Below are 17,379 nucleotides of genomic sequence, written 5' to 3'. Positions count from 1 at the left end.
GAATGTTGAAGGTCGAAAGGCAAACCAGTCCATATTTTGGGCCTGGGTGCCTGGCGAATGGTCCTCATGTCCTGGCGAGTATGTGGCTTTGGACAAGCAGTAGCAAGGCGAAGGCAGAGTGGGGGATTCTACCAGAGGCATGTTTTGAAAACATACCACTGAAGCAGGAATTGTCCATCTCTTAGTACATCCTTTATAAGTAGAAGGCCCCCCTAGAAAGTTCCCTCAGTTGAGCGTTTCCCTAGCTGAGGACACAGGGTGTATTTTATCAAGCCACGAGTCTTCAACACTGCAAAATGCATTCATTGTAGTTTGGTTAGAGGGGCATCTGGGAAAGCCAGGCTTTTCCAACTATCAGTCTGTGAGAGAACTGTTACAATGGCGAATACTTCCAAAAGATGCACAAAAAGACACAATGGGAATATGTCCATCCACAGTGGGGTTTATTGTGAGTAATCCCAACTCGCTACAGTTCAAAGGGCATCTGTAGTTTCTGCTAGTAGGTCTGTCAGAGCACTCAGACAAGATCTCCCTAACGTTTATCCCCCAAAATTCCCACCACCCTCAACATGTATCTTACCAGATGCCATCACGTCCTACCTCCACTACAAACCGTGCGCTTCGCAGCACAGCTTAGTAATGGAAGTTACTAAAAGCAAGCATGCTGAGATGAGAATGATCTTTGGAGAGAAGGGGAGATTTTTGCCCAGTGCATATCTCCAATAAGCTGTGCAACATACATGAATCATAATTAACCAAAGATCCACAATATAAAACAATCACAATCAGCCAACGCAACAAAATACACAGGAAGCAAACACAGTTAGGCAAGAACTTTCTTCATGAGACACCCACAATCAGTCAGACTCCACAACAATGACTAATGTAACTCAGCTAAGATTCTATGGAACGACCATTCACAATCAGGCACGAATCCACAAACTAAATCAGTTACAAATGCAGTATGAGCCAATAACAATCAGGCATTGCACAATGGCCCTATCCAAACCATCCTAGACCCCTCAACATAACTTAAGGACAATAGTCCAGCAACCCACAACATGGAGCTCTCACCACTAGATTAATGATATGCCTGATAAAGCAATTTCATGACGATGTTGAGGACAGGGGCCCACTAGAGAAACCCCTCCTGACACCCAATGAGTCAATGACAATCGATTGTTTTACTGCATGTTGCTCGGGGGAGGTTGCTCTCTTCTCATATGAAAAAAACACCCACTTCCAAACTCTTGCTAGGGGGATTGCTGCTCCAAACGCTGAATGGCTTGTATTACGTCTTGATAGAGTCCTTATGCCCAAGATAGGTGTATGCCCCATGCATGCCAGTAGGCTTTTCTGCAGATTAAAGATGAATTACTTTGGACAGTCGGCATAGACTCCTTCAGATAAAGTGCATCCAAAACTTCTAGACACGCCGGCGAGGTGAAGGCTATTGGTCTGGGGACGGATGCTATATATTCTAGGTGTTTGAGCTGTAACGCTGACTTTATACACCTCACCTGCTGGTGTCCGGAAACAGTGGCGAGCTGGAGGGAGGTCTTCAATGTACTTAATTGTCTGACACATTATAGGTTTCAACCATCCCCTCTGGCCAATAAGATGTTTTTTTTTTGTTTTTGTTTTTTATTATTCCCCCGTAGGGACAAGTCATCAGAACATAAGTCAACAAATTCATGATGAACGACATTATATATATAACTGATACAAACATTTTTTAGCAAATAGCATTTCAGTTCTCCAAATATTCTTGAATTGCACCCCAAATTAATATTCCCAATCGCCGTTTTTTGACCCCCTTCAAAGAATATAGACTCCATTCCAATTCCTAAGTATGATATAACTTCGCCCTCCAATGCTCGAATACAGGAGGTTCTTCTTGTAGCCACTCAGAGGCAATGCACAGGCGAGCAATCGTCATTGCAACAAATATCAAATATCTAAATCTAAATAAATCAGTACCCTGTTTCACATTTTCACTTATACCTAGAAGCATCATAGCTGGAGAAATTTTTACAGTGAGTTTTGTAATCATAGAAAGAACGTTTTCAATGTGAATCAAAAAATCACGCAATTTACAGCATTCATAAAAGATATGAGTGCTATCTGCATTGTTGGCTCTACATCGAAAACATTTCCCATCATATTGTGATCCCCACTTCCTCATACGCTCTGGTGCATAATATAACCGAAAGATAGTTTTAAAAAATTGAGCTTTCAAATTAGCCGAAAGAAAGGCTTCCTTATACAAATCAATCGCGTCTTCTATTAATAAAGACGATTCCCCCAGCTGATTCTGCCAATACACATTAAATTTCTGCAAATCATCAGTTCTGTATTCCATTAATAATTTATACAAAAACCCTATTTTCTCACCTCGGCGAATCCCCTCTACCAACGAATTAGTTTCACCACTGACATGTCTTCTGTTAATAAAGTCTCTTAACTGAAGATATTTTAAAAAAAGCCGATTTAGTCAAGTGATACTTTAAGGTCAGCTTTTCAAAAGTGACTACTGTTGCATCTAAATCAAGCATATCCCCTATTTGTGTTATCCCTCGATGTGTCCAATCCAACACCACTCGGTCATGAAAAACAGCAGGTAATATTTTATCTGCATTAAGAGGCGTGTAATACTATACTTTCCTGATATTAATCATTTTAGTTATCCTTCTCCTTACCTTAAAGGCTGCTTCCAGAACCTTATACCGAGTTCTCTTATAATAATTACCCTCCAACTCTTTAAACAGGCTACGTCTAGCGTGTATTCCCAGCATTAGGTAAAATATAGAGGGTGCTTTAGCCATATCCTCTACTGGTTCCCCCGTTAACAACACACGCAATCTTTGTAAAACACATACATAGTAATATAACAAAAAGTCAGGAATTGCCCGACCGCCTCTCTCAACCGGGAGAGTCATCCATCTCATTGCCCTCCAAGGTTTCCCTGGAGACCATATACATTTGGTGCATGCTGATTGTAGCTGTTGTATATATTGGGATGGAATCTCAAGAGGTATAGCTCTAAACATAAAAAGGACTTTTGGCAAAATACTCATCTTGATTACATTTCCTCTTCCTATAATTGACAGTTGCAATCGTACCCACCTGTCTAGTGACTGTTGAATATGTCGAAACGTATTAGACCAATTGGCCTCTACAATGTCTTTCATAGATGTTTTAATTATGATACCAAGATATGTAGCTTCAGAAACCACTCTCTCATTAAAAAATCGCAAATTCTCAGTACAAAGAACTTGGGTCTTCCCTGAATTTAGTTTGTAGCCAGATTTAGCTCCAAATGCTGAGGCCAGTTGCTCAATCTCTAATAATGCCTCCGCTGGTTTAGTCGTCAGACCCGCCACGTCATCCGCATACGCGAATACCGTGTGCTCTATATTTTGGGCGACAAATGGCTTAATTAAGGGATTGTTTGATAATCGCTTCAAAAAAGGATTGATAAATAAGGCAAACAACAGTGGCGAGCAGGGACACCCCTTTCTTGTCCCTCTAGTGATTTTGATAATATTAGATTTCCGTCCCATAGCAGCAATTCTTGCATTTGGGGCAGTGTATAGTACCTGTATTGCTGTCAAAAAAGAATCACCAAAACCTGGCCAATAAGATGTTTTATGGCTTTGGCACATCTGCTGGCTAAATGCTGGGGCTATTTGCTGGGATAAAGGACCGCTCCAGACAATTTCAAATTGCCTTATTGATCTAATTTTTCTAATGCAACCTCCTGTACTCATACAACTCTTCCTCGTGTTGTATCCAGACCTAGGGATATCTGGGCCCCTCGGGTGGCACTTCATACAGACGGGGGAAACCACATATGCGGAGAAGAGCAAAAATCAAGGAAATTATCTGGATGCTGAATTGGATAGAACCCACACATCATTGTTTCCAGATGGGAATTCAAGTGTGCCTATTATTTGTAATATAGTAGCCTGCAATATTTATAATTAGGTATAATGTCATTATGATAATCATTGATGTTGTAAAATGGTGTGGGTCCTGAATACAGTAGGCCATTAATATCATAAACAGAACATCGTGGGACAAAAAAATCCGAAACTAGGTATGGATAGATGTACTATACCTACTTCACGTATATGTGAGATTTCTTCAAGGTACATAGATTTGGAGTTAGGAATAGTAAATCTCTGCTTCCCTATGTGTATTTAGCTTTCGATACTTTGTCCACGACATAACTGTGCCCTGATATTCTTGAACAAGATATTCCAGAGTAAAAGACTGACTTCTTGACAACCATTGGTGTAAATCCGGATTCAGCACCTGCTTGTATATGCTACGCTGGTATCTGATATGCATTACACTCTGTTTGGTTTACAGTTTCTATATTATTTGGCTTAATATATTGTCATAAATGAATAAAAGCATTAAAAAAAGAATAATGATACCCCTCGCTGTGGTGGCTCAGATTGGTTCACAGAGTTCTTCTTAACAATGTTCTTCAATACGGCTTGAGTCCTAATCCTCTGCCTTGAGACCCTGGGATGCTTTCACTCTTCTCCATACCACCCTGACCACCCCTCCTCTTCTCGAATGCTCATTTCTGGGCGGAAGGGTTTACACTGGAAGCCTCGGCCCTTCAACATTTCAGAGGCACCCCTCTCCTGTCGTCATTCGGGGAACCTCGGAACCCTTCTCAGACCCTCTGACTAACTTTCTCCGTCTTGGATCAGTCGTCTGACAAGCGCCTGGAGGGTTTCATGGCATGTTGTGCTTTATACATTTCTAAAACAAACAACCAAACTGGCAGTTGACACGTTTCGGGAAGCACGCGGTGTTGGAGGTTTGTGAGAAAAGATCCACCTTTTTGTTCGAAAGTGCTGAATACAATACAGTCCATCAAATTAATGGACGGAAATCCCCACACTTTGATGCTAAATATCGACACTAAAGACCCCGCCCCGCCTGTCCTAGGCCCAAAGCGCTCGCGCTGCTGAGACCAGACAAGAGAAATAAAACAAGGGTAAAAGGCGTGATGTGGGATGCCCGACAGGTGTGCACTGCGAACTGAATTACTTCTGGGCGTGGCTCTCAACGGACGACTATTCTGGGTAAGAAATTAAATCACGTTGACATGAACGTCAGCTCCATAATTGTATTCAAGATTGTGCATGCTGCTTCAGGCCTTTTATTCCATCAGCGTTCATTCCAGGTGTGTAAAACGGCTAAGCCCGGGCATTGCGACAGGCTGATGACTCAACGACGACTTTTATAGGCAACATTGTCGAGCTTCACAGAATGATCGCTCTGCTGGTCTCAACAAGTCTAGTCACTGCTGTGAAGCAAAGTGAACTTTCTATCAGCTGGCCTCAGCAGTGAGACACAAACACACACGCCATTAGCCTCTGGTCCTGCAAAGAAAGGTTATGAACGGATCATTAAGGTTGCAAACGCAACTTAAAAGACTTTTCCATTAAAACGTGATTCCTTACTGCACCAGTAAGTTTTGAGTTTGGAGACACATATAGAAAGTACTAGAACAGCAGTGCCTGTTTTAACGAGTCTGGCTTCAAAGGTCCCCACCCTGCACTCAGTGGCATACTGCTGACACTTCACTCACATGGGCACAACCCTCCCCTGCAGTCGGGGGCACACCCCTCCCCTTGCATTCACAGAGGAACACACTCACAGGGGCACAACACGCACCCCACATTGCACCGAGCTGATTATAGATGCCATCTACACTCAGACAGGCACCTCTCCCCCTGGGGCCTCACAGGCAAACAACTCACCCTGCACTCACACAAGCACACAACCCACTCTGCATTGCCATAGACACACCGCTCATCCAATGCTGACACGAGCACAGAGCTCATCCTGTACTCAGACAGGCACCTCTCATCCTGCCCTGACACAGGCAAACAACTTACTCTGCTCTCGCACAGCCACATTGCCCATTACGCACACACACACACACACACACACACACACAGCTCTACCTGCACTCACACTGACACAGAGTTCGCCCTGCACTCACAAGAGCACATCTTTCACCTTGCACTCACATTGACGCAAGCCTCGCTCTTCGCTAACACAGGCACGCCACTTGTGGTGCACTCACACAGACCTATTTCTCACCCTACTCCTACCCGGGCCCACTGCTCACCTTTCATTGACACGGGTACAGCCCTCACTCTCCACTCACAAGGTCATAACACTCACCCTGCAGTAACACAGGCAAACAGCTCATCCTGCACTCACACAGCCACACAGCTCAAGCTGTACCCACACAGTCACAAAGCTTACCCCACACTCACAGTGGCACACAGCTCACCGTGTATTCACAAGAGCATACTTGTCACACTCCACTGACACAGAAGCACTTCTCACCTTGCATTCACAAGGGAACACCTTTCACCCTACCCTCACCTGGGTACAGAACTCACCCTGCACTCACGTAGGTACATCTCTCAGCGTGCACTCATACAGGCATGCCTCTCACTCTGCACTCACACAGGCGTACCTCTCACTCCGTTCATACAGGCATACCTCTCACTCTGCACTCATGCAGGCATACCTCTCACTCTGCACTCACACAGGCGTACCTCTCACTCCATTCATACAAGCATACCTCTCACTCTGCACTCACACAGGTGTACCTCTCACTCCATTCATACAAGCATACCTCTCACTCTGCACTCACACAGGCATACCTCTCACTCTGCACTCCCACAGGCATACCTCTCACTCTGCACTCACACAGGCATACCTCTCACTCTGCACTCACACAGGCATACCTCTCACTCTGCACTCACACATGCGTACCTCTCACTCCATTCATACAGGCATACCTCTCACTCTGCACTCATACAGGCATACCTCTCACTCTGCACTCACACATGCGTACCTCTCACTCCATTCATACAAGCATACCTCTCACTCTGCACTCACACAGGCATACCTCTCACTCTGCACTCCCACAGGCATACCTCTCACTCTGCACTCCCACAGGCTTACCTCTCATTCTGCACTCACATAGGCATACCTCTCACTCTGCACTCACACAGGCACACCTCTCACTCTGCACTCACACATGCGTACCTCTCACTCCATTCATACAGGCATACCTCTCACTCTGCACTCATACAGGCATACCTCTCACTCTGCACTCACACAGGCGTACCTCTCACTCCATTCATACAAGCATGCCTCTCACTCTGCACTCACACAGGCGTACCTCTCACTCTGCACTCACACAGGCGTACCTCTCACTCCATTCATACAAGCATACCTCTCACTCTGCACTCACACAGGCATACCTCTCACTCTGCACTCCCACAGGCATACCTCTCACTCTGCACTCCCACAGGCATACCTCTCACTCTGCACTCCCACAGGCATACCTCTCACTCTGCACTCACACAGGCATACCTCTCACTCTGCACTCACACAGGCATACCTCTCACTCCACTCATACAGGCATACCTCTCACTCTGCACTCACACAGGCATACCTCTCACTCTGCACTCACACAGGCGTACCTCTCACTCCATTCATACAGGCATACCTCTCACTCTGCACTCACACAGGCGTACCTCTCACTCCATTCATACAAGCATACCTCTTACTCTGCACTCACACAGGCATACCTCTCACTCTGCACTCCCACAGGCATACCTCTCACTCTGCACTTCCACAGGCATACCTCTCACTCTGCACTCTCACAGGCATACCTCTCACTCTGCACTCACACAGGCATACCTCTCACTCCACTCATACAAGCATACCGCGCACCCTGCACTCACACAGGCATACCTCTCACCCTGCAGTCACACAGGCATACCTCTCACTCTGCACTCACACAGGCATACCTCTCACTCCACTCATACAGGCATACCTCTCACCCTGCAGTCACACAGGCTTACCTCTCACTCTGCACTCACACAGGCATACCTCTCACTCTGCACTCACACAGGCACACCTCTGACTCTGCACTCACACAGGCATACCTCTCACTCCACTCATAAAGGCATACCTCTCACTCCACTCATACAGGCATAACTCTCACCCTGTAGTCACACAGGCATAACTCTCACTCTACTCATACAGTCATACCTCTCAATCCACTCATACAGGCATACCTCTCAATCCACTCATACAGGCATGCCTCTCACCCTGCAGTCACACAGGTGTACCTCTCACTCTGCACTCACACAGGCGTACCTCTCACTCCATTCATACAAGCATACCTCTAACTCTGCACTCACACAGGCATACCTCTCACTCTGCACTCCCACAGGCATACCTCTCACTCTGCACTCACACAGGCATACCTCTCACTCTGCACTCACACAGGCATACCTCTCACCCCACTCATACAGGCATACCTCTCACTCCACTCATACAGGCATACCTCTCACTCTGCACTCACACAGGCGTACCTCTCACTCTCCACTCACACTGACGTACCTCTCACTCCATTCATACAAGCATACCTCTCACTCTGCACTCACACAGGCGTACCTCTCACTCCATTCATACAAGCATACCTCTCACTCTGCACGCACACAGGCATACCTCTCCCTCTGCACTCCCACAGGCATACCTCTCACTCTGCACTCCCACAGGCATACCTCTCACTCTGCACTCACACAGGCATACCTCTCACTCCACTCATACAGGCATACCTCGCACCCTGCACTCACACAGGCATACCTCTCACCCTGCAGTCACACAGGCATACCTCTCACCCTGCAGCCACACAGGCTTACCTCTCATTCTGCACTCACACAGGCGTACCTCTCACTCCATTCATACAAGCATACCTCTCACTCTGCACTCACACAGGCATACCTCTCACTCTGCACTCCCACAGGCATGCCTCTCACTCTGCACTCCCACAGGCATACCTCTCACTCTGCACTCACACAGGCATACCTCTCACTCTGCACTCACACAGGCATACCTCTCACTCCACTCATACAGGCATACCTCTCATTCTGCACTCACACAGGCATACCTCTCACTCTGCACTCACACAGGCGTACCTCTCACTCCATTCATACAAGCATACCTCTCACTCTGCACTCACACAGGTATGCCTCTCACTCTGCACTCCCACAGGCATACCTCTCACTCTGCACTCCCTGCACTCCCACAGGTATACCTCTCACTCTGCACTCCCACAGGCATACCTCTCACTCTGCACTCACACAGGCATACCTCTCACTCCACTCATACAGGCATACCTCGCACCCTGCACTCACACAGGCATACCTCTCACTCTGCACTCACACAGGCATACCTCTCACTCCACTCATACAGGCATACCTCTCACCCTGCAGTCACACAGGCTTACTTGTCACTCTGCACTCACACAGGCATACCTCTCACTCTGCACTCACACAGGCACACCTCTAGCTCTGTACTCACACGGGCACACCTCTGACTCTGCACTCACACAGGCATACCTCTCACTCCACTCATAAAGGCATACCTCTCACGCCACTCATACAGGCATACCTCTCACCCTGTAGTCACACAGGCATACCTCTCACTCCACTCATACAGGCATACCTCTCAATCCACTCATAGAGGCTTACCTCTCAAACCACTCATACAGGCATGCCTCTCACCCTGCAGTCACACAGGCATACCTCTCACTCCACTCATACAGGCATACCTCTCAATCATCTCATACAGGCATGCCTCTCACCCTGCAGTCACACAGGCATACCTCTCACCCTGCAGTCACACAGGCATACCTCTCACCCTGCAGTCACACAGGCATACCTCTCACTCCATTCATACAAGCATACCTCTCACTCTGCACTCACACAGGCGTACCTCTCACTCCATTCATACAAGCATACCTCTCACTCTGCACGCACACAGGCATACCTCTCCCTCTGCACTCCCACAGGCATACCTCTCACTCTGCACTCCCACAGGCATACCTCTCACTCTGCACTCACACAGGCATACCTCTCACTCCACTCATACAGGCATACCTCGCACCCTGCACTCACACAGGCATACCTCTCACCCTGCAGTCACACAGGCATACCTCTCACCCTGCAGCCACACAGGATTACCTCTCACTCTGCACTCACACAGGCATACCTCTCACTCCACTCATACAGGCATACCTCTCACCCTGCAGTCACACAGGCTTACCTCTCACTCTGCACTCACACATGCATACCTCTCACTCTGCACTCACACAGGCACACCTCTGACTCTGCACTCACACAGGCATACCTCTCACTCCACTCATAAAGGCATACCTCTCACTCCACTCATACAGGCATAACTCTCACCCTGTAGTCACACAGGCATACCTCTCACTCTACTCATACAGTCATACCTCTCAATCCACTCATACAGGCATACCTCTCAATCCACTCATACAGGCATGCCTCTCACCCTGCAGTCACACAGGCATACCTCTCACTCCACTCATACAGGCATACCTCTCAATCCACTCATACAGGCATGCCTCTCACCCTGCAGTCACACAGGTGTACCTCTCACTCTGCACTCACACAGGCGTACCTCTCACTCCATTCATACAAGCATACCTCTCACTCTGCACTCACACAGGCATACCTCTCACTCTGCACTCCCACAGGCATACCTCTCACTCTGCACTCACACAGGCATACCTCTCACTCTGCACTCACACAGGCATACCTCTCACTCCACTCATACAGGCATACCTCTCACTCTGCACTCACACAGGTGTACCTCTCACTCTGCACTCACACAGGCGTACCTCTCACTCCATTCATACAAGCATACCTCTCACTCTGCACTCACACAGGCGTACCTCTCACTCCATTCATACAAGCATACCTCTCACTCTGCACGCACACAGGCATACCTCTCCCTCTGCACTCCCACAGGCATACCTCTCACTCTGCACTCCCACAGGCATACCTCTCACTCTGCACTCACACAGGCATACCTCTCACTCCACTCATACAGGCATACCTCGCACCCTGCACTCACACAGGCATACCTCTCACCCTGCAGTCACACAGGCATACCTCTCACCCTGCAGCCACACAGGCATACCTCTCACTCCATTCATACAAGAATACCTCTCACTCTGCACTCACACAGGCATACCTCTCACTCCATTCATACAAGCATACCTCTCACTCTGCACGCACACAGGCATACCTCTCCCTCTGCACTCCCACAGGCATACCTCTCACTCTGCACTCCCACAGGCATACCTCTCACTCTGCACTCACACAGGCATACCTCTCACTCCACTCATACAGGCATACCTCGCACCCTGCACTCACACAGGCATACCTCTCACCCTGCAGTCACACAGGCATACCTCTCACCCTGCAGCCACACAGGCTTACCTCTCACTCTGCACTCACACAGGCATACCTCTCACTCCACTCATACAGGCATACCTCTCACCCTGCAGTCACACAGGCTTACCTCTCACTCTGCACTCACACAGGCATACCTCTCACTCTGCACTCACACAGGCACACCTCTGACTCTGCACTCACACAGGCATACCTCTCACTCCACTCATAAAGGCATACCTCTCACTCCACTCATACAGGCATAATTCTCACCCTGTAGTCACACAGGCATACCTCTCACTCTACTCATACAGTCATACCTCTCAATCCACTCATACAGGCGTACCTCTCAATCCACTCATACAGGCATGTCTCTCACCCTGCAGTCACACAGGCATACCTCTCACTCCACTCATACAGGCATACCTCTCAATCCACTCATACAGGCATGCCTCTCACCCTGCAGTCACACAGGTGTACCTCTCACTCTGCACTCACACAGGCGTACCTCTCACTCCATTCATACAAGCATACCTCTCACTCTGCACTCACACAGGCATACCTCTCACTCTGCACTCCCACAGGCATACCTCTCACTCTGCACTCACACAGGCATACCTCTCACTCTGCACTCACACAGGCATACCTCTCACCCCACTCATACAGGCATACCTCTCACTCCACTCATACAGGCATATCTCTCACTCTGCACTCACACAGGCGTACCTCTCACTCTGCACTCACATAGGCGTACCTCTCACTCCATTCATACAAGCATACCTCTCACTCTGCACTCACACAGGGGTACCTCTCACTCCATTCATACAAGCATACCTCTCACTCTGCACGCACACAGGCATACCTCTCCCTCTGCACTCCCACAGGCATACCTCTCTTTCTGCACTCCCACAGGCATACCTCTCACTCTGCACTCACACAGGCATACCTCTCACTCCACTCATACAGGCATACCTCGCACCCTGCACTCACACAGGCATACCTCTCACCCTGCAGTCACACAGGCATACCTCTCACCCTGCAGCCACACAGGCTTACCTCTCATTCTGCACTCACACAGGCGTACCTCTCACTCCATTCATACAAGCATACCTCTCACTCTGCACTCACACAGGCATACCTCTCACTCTGCACTCCCACAGGCATGCCTCTCACTCTGCACTCCCACAGGCATACCTCTCACTCTGCACTCACACAGGCATACCTCTCACTCTGCACTCACACAGGCATACCTCTCACTCCACTCATACAGGCATACCTCTCACTCTGCACTCACACAGGCATACCTCTCACTCTGCACTCACACAGGCGTACCTCTCACTCCATTCATACAAGCATACCTCTCACTCTGCACTCACACAGGTATGCCTCTCACTCTGCACTCCCACAGGCATACCTCTCACTCTGCACTCCCACAGGTATACCTCTCACTCTGCACTCCCACAGGCATACCTCTCACTCTGCACTCACACAGGCATACCTCTCACTCCACTCATACAAGCATACCTCGCACGCTGCACTCACACAGGCATTCCTCTCACCCTGCAGTCACACAGGCATACCTCTCACTCTGCACTCACACAGGCATACCTCTCACTCCACTCATACAGGCATACCTCTCACCCTGCAGTCACACAGGCTTACTTGTCACTCTGCACTCACACAGGCATACCTCTCACTCTGCACTCACACAGGCACACCTCTAGCTCTGTACTCACACAGGCACACCTCTGACTCTGCACTCACACAGGCATACCTCTCACTCCACTCATAAAGGCATACCTCTCACGCCACTCATACAGGCATACCTCTCACCCTATAGTCACACAGGCATACCTCTCACTCCACTCATACAGGCATACCTCTCAATCCACTCATACAGGCTTACCTCTCTATCCACTCATACAGGCATGCCTCTCACCCTGCAGTCACACAGGCATACCTCTCACTCCACTCATACAGGCATACCTCTCAATCCACTCATACAGGCTTACCTCTCAATCATCTCATACAGGCATGCCTCTCACCCTGCAGTCGCACAGGCATACCTCTCACCCTGCAGTCACACAGGCATACCTCTCACCCTGCAGTCACACAGGCATACCTCTCACCCTGCAGTCACACAGGCATACCTCTCACTCTGCACCCCCACAGGCATACCTCTCACTCTGCACTCCCACAGGTATACCTCTCACTCTGCACTCCCACAGGCATACCTCTCACTCTGCACTCACACAGGCATACCTCTCACTCACTCATACAAGCATACCTCGCACCCTGCACTCACATAGGCATACCTCTCACCCTGCAGTCACACAGGCATACCTCTCACTCTGCACTCACACATGCATACCTCTCACTCCACTCATACAGGCATACCTCTCACCCTGCAGTCACACAGGCTTACTTGTCACTCTGCACTCACACAGGCATACCTCTCTCTCTGCACTCACACAGGCACACCTCTAGCTCTGTACTCACAAAGGCACACCTCTGACTCTGCACTCACACAGGCATACCTCTCACTCCACTCATAAAGGCATACCTCTCACTCCACTCATACAGGCATACCTCTCAATCCACTCATACAGGCTTACCTCTCAATCCACTCATACAGGCATGCCTCTCACCCTGCAGTCACACAGGCATACCTCTCACTCCACTCATACAGGCATACCTCTCACTCTGCACTCACACAGGCGTACCTCTCACTCTGCACTCACACAGGCGTACCTCTCACTCCATTCATACAAGCATACCTCTCACTCTGCACTCACACAGGCATACCTCTCACTCTGCACTCCCACAGGCATACCTCTCACTCTGCACTCACACAGGCATACCTCTCACTCTGCACTCACACAGGCATACCTCACCCCACTCATACAGGCATACCTCTCACTCCACTCATACAGGCATACCTCTCACTCTGCACTCACACAGGCGTACCTCTCACTCTGCACTCACACAGGCGTACCTCTCACTCCATTCATACAAGCATACCTCTCACTCTGCACTCACACAGGCGTACCTCTCACTCCATTCATACAAGCATACCTCTCACTCTGCACGCACACAGGCATACCTCTCCCTCTGCACTCCCACAGGCATACCTCTCACTCTGCACTCCCACAGGCAGACCTCTCACTCTGCACTCACACAGGCATACCTCTCACTCTGCACTCACACAGGCATACCTCTCACTCCACTCATACAGGCATACCTCTCACTCTTCACTCACACAGGCATACCTCTCACTCTGCACTCACACAGGCGTACCTCTCACTCCATTCATACAAGCATACCTCTCACTCTGCACTCACACAGGTGTGCCTCTCACTCTGCACTCCCACAGGCATGCCTCTCACTCTGTAGTCACACAGGCATACCTCTCACTCTACTCATACAGTCATACCTCTCAATCCACTCATACAGGCGTACCTCTCAATCCACTCCTACAGGCATACCTCTCACTCTGCACTCACACAGGCATACCTCTCACTCTGCACACAAACAGGCATACCTCTCAGTCCACTCCCACAGGCATACCTCTCACTCTGCACTCACACAGGCATACCTCTCACTCTGCACTCACACAGGCATACCTCACCCCACTCATACAGGCATACCTCTCACTCCACTCATACAGGCATACCTCTCACTCTGCACTCACACAGGCGTACCTCTCACTCTGCACTCACACAGGCATACCTCTCACTCCATTCATACAAGCATACCTCTCACTCTGCACTCACACAGGCGTACCTCTCACTCCATTCATACAAGCATACCTCTCACTCTGCACGCACACAGGCATACCTCTCCCACTGCACTCCCACAGGCATACCTCTCACTCTGCACTCCCACAGGCATACCTCTCACTCTGCACTCACACAGGCATACCTCTCACTCTGCACTCACACAGGCATACCTCTCACTCCACTCATACAGGCATACCTCTCACTCTGCACTCACACAGGCATACCTCTCACTCTGCACTCACACAGGCGTACCTCTCACTCCATTCATACAAGCATACCTCTCACTCTGTACTCACACAGGTATGCCTCTCACTCTGCACTCCCACAGGCATGCCTCTCACTCTGTAGTCACACAGGCATACCTCTCACTCTACTCATACAGTCATACCTCTCAATCCACTCATACAGGCGTACCTCTCAATCCACTCCTACAGGCATACCTCTCACTCTGCACTCACACAGGCATACCTCTCACTCTGCACACAAACAGGCATACCTCTCACTCCACTCATACAGGAATACCTCTCACTCTGCACTCACACAGGCATACCTCTCACTCCACTCATACAGGCATACCTCTCACTCTGCACTCACACAGGCATACCTCTCACTCTGCACTCACACAGGCGTACCTCTCACTCCATTCATACAAGCATACCTCTCACTCTGCACTCACACAGGTATGCCTCTCACTCTGCACTCCCACAGACATACCTCTCACTCTGCACTCCCACAGGTATACCTCTCACTCTGCACTCCCACAGGCATACCTCTCACTCTGCATTCACACAGGCATACCTCTCACTCCACTCATACAAGCATACCTCGCACCCTGCACTCACACAGGCATTCCTCTCACCCTGCAGTCACACAGGCATACCTCTCACTCTGCACTCACACAGGCATACCTCTCACTCCACTCATACAGGCATACCTCTCACCCTGCAGTCACACAGGCTTACTTGTCACTCTGCACTCACACAGGCATACCTCTCACTCTGCACTCACACAGGCACACCTCTAGCTCTGTACTCACACAGGCACACCTCTGACTCTGCACTCACACAGGCATACCTCTCACTCCACTCATAAAGGCATACCTCTCAAGCCACTCATACAGGCATACCTCTCACCCTGTAGTCACACAGGCATACCTCTCACTCCACTCATACAGGCATACCTCTAAATCCACTCATACAGGCTTACCTCTCAATCCACTCATACAGGCATGCCTCTCACCCTGCAGTCACACAGGCATACCTCTCACTCCACTCATACAGGCATACCTCTCAATCCACTCATACAGGCATGCCTCTCACCCTGCAGTCACACAGGCATACCTCTCACCCTGCAGTCACACAGGCATACCTCTCACCCTGCAGTCACACAGGCATACCTCTCACTCTGCACCCCCACAGCCATACCTCTCACTCCATTCATACAAGCATACCTCTCACTCTGCACTCACACAGGCGTACCTCTCACTCCATTCATACAAGCATACCTCTCACTCTGCACGCACACAGGCATACCTCTCCCTCTGCACTCCCACAGGCATACCTCTCACTCTGCACTCCCACAGGCATACCTCTCACTCTGCACTCACACAGGCATACCTCTCACTCTGCACTCACACAGGCATACCTCTCACTCCACTCATACAGGCATACCTCTCACTCTGCACTCACACAGGCATACCTCTCACTCTGCACTCACACAGGCGTACCTCTCACTCCATTCATACAAGCATACCTCTCACTCTGCACTCACACAGGTATGCCTCTCACTCTGCACTCCCACAGGCATGCCTCTCACTCTGCACTCCCACAGGCATACCTCTCACTCTGCACTCACACAGGCATACCTCTCACTCTGCACTCACACAGGCATACCTCTCACTCCACTCATACAGGCATACCTCTCACTCTGCACTCACACAGGCATACCTCTCACTCTGCACTCACACAGGCGTACCTCTCACTCCATTCATACAAGCATACCTCTCACTCTGCACTCACACAGGTATGCCTCTCACTCTGCACTCCCACAGGCATACCTCTCACTCTGCACTCCCACAGGTATACCTCTCACTCTGCACTCCCACAGGCATACCTCTCACTCTGCATTCACACAGGCATACCTCTCACTCCACTCATACAAGCATACCTCGCACCCTGCACTCACACAGTCATTCCTCTCACCCTGCAGTCACACAGGCATACCTCTCACTCTGCACTCACACAGGCATACCTCTCACTCCACTCATACAGGCATAC

The 17,379-nt window shown here is 49.4% G+C and overlaps 1 protein-coding gene across 1 annotated transcript in view; it reads left to right on the top strand.

Annotated features, from left to right (window-relative positions):
- The window catches only part of CEMIP (cell migration inducing hyaluronidase 1), a 551,721-nt gene that overhangs the window by 65,682 nt on the left and 468,660 nt on the right, over window positions 1–17,379 (top strand). The window lies entirely within an intron of this gene.

This window comes from Lissotriton helveticus, chromosome 3_1 (assembly GCF_964261635.1).
Source record: "Lissotriton helveticus chromosome 3_1, aLisHel1.1, whole genome shotgun sequence".
Lineage (NCBI taxonomy): Eukaryota > Metazoa > Chordata > Amphibia > Caudata > Salamandridae > Lissotriton > Lissotriton helveticus.
This window is presented reverse-complemented; position numbering and strand designations above follow the sequence as displayed.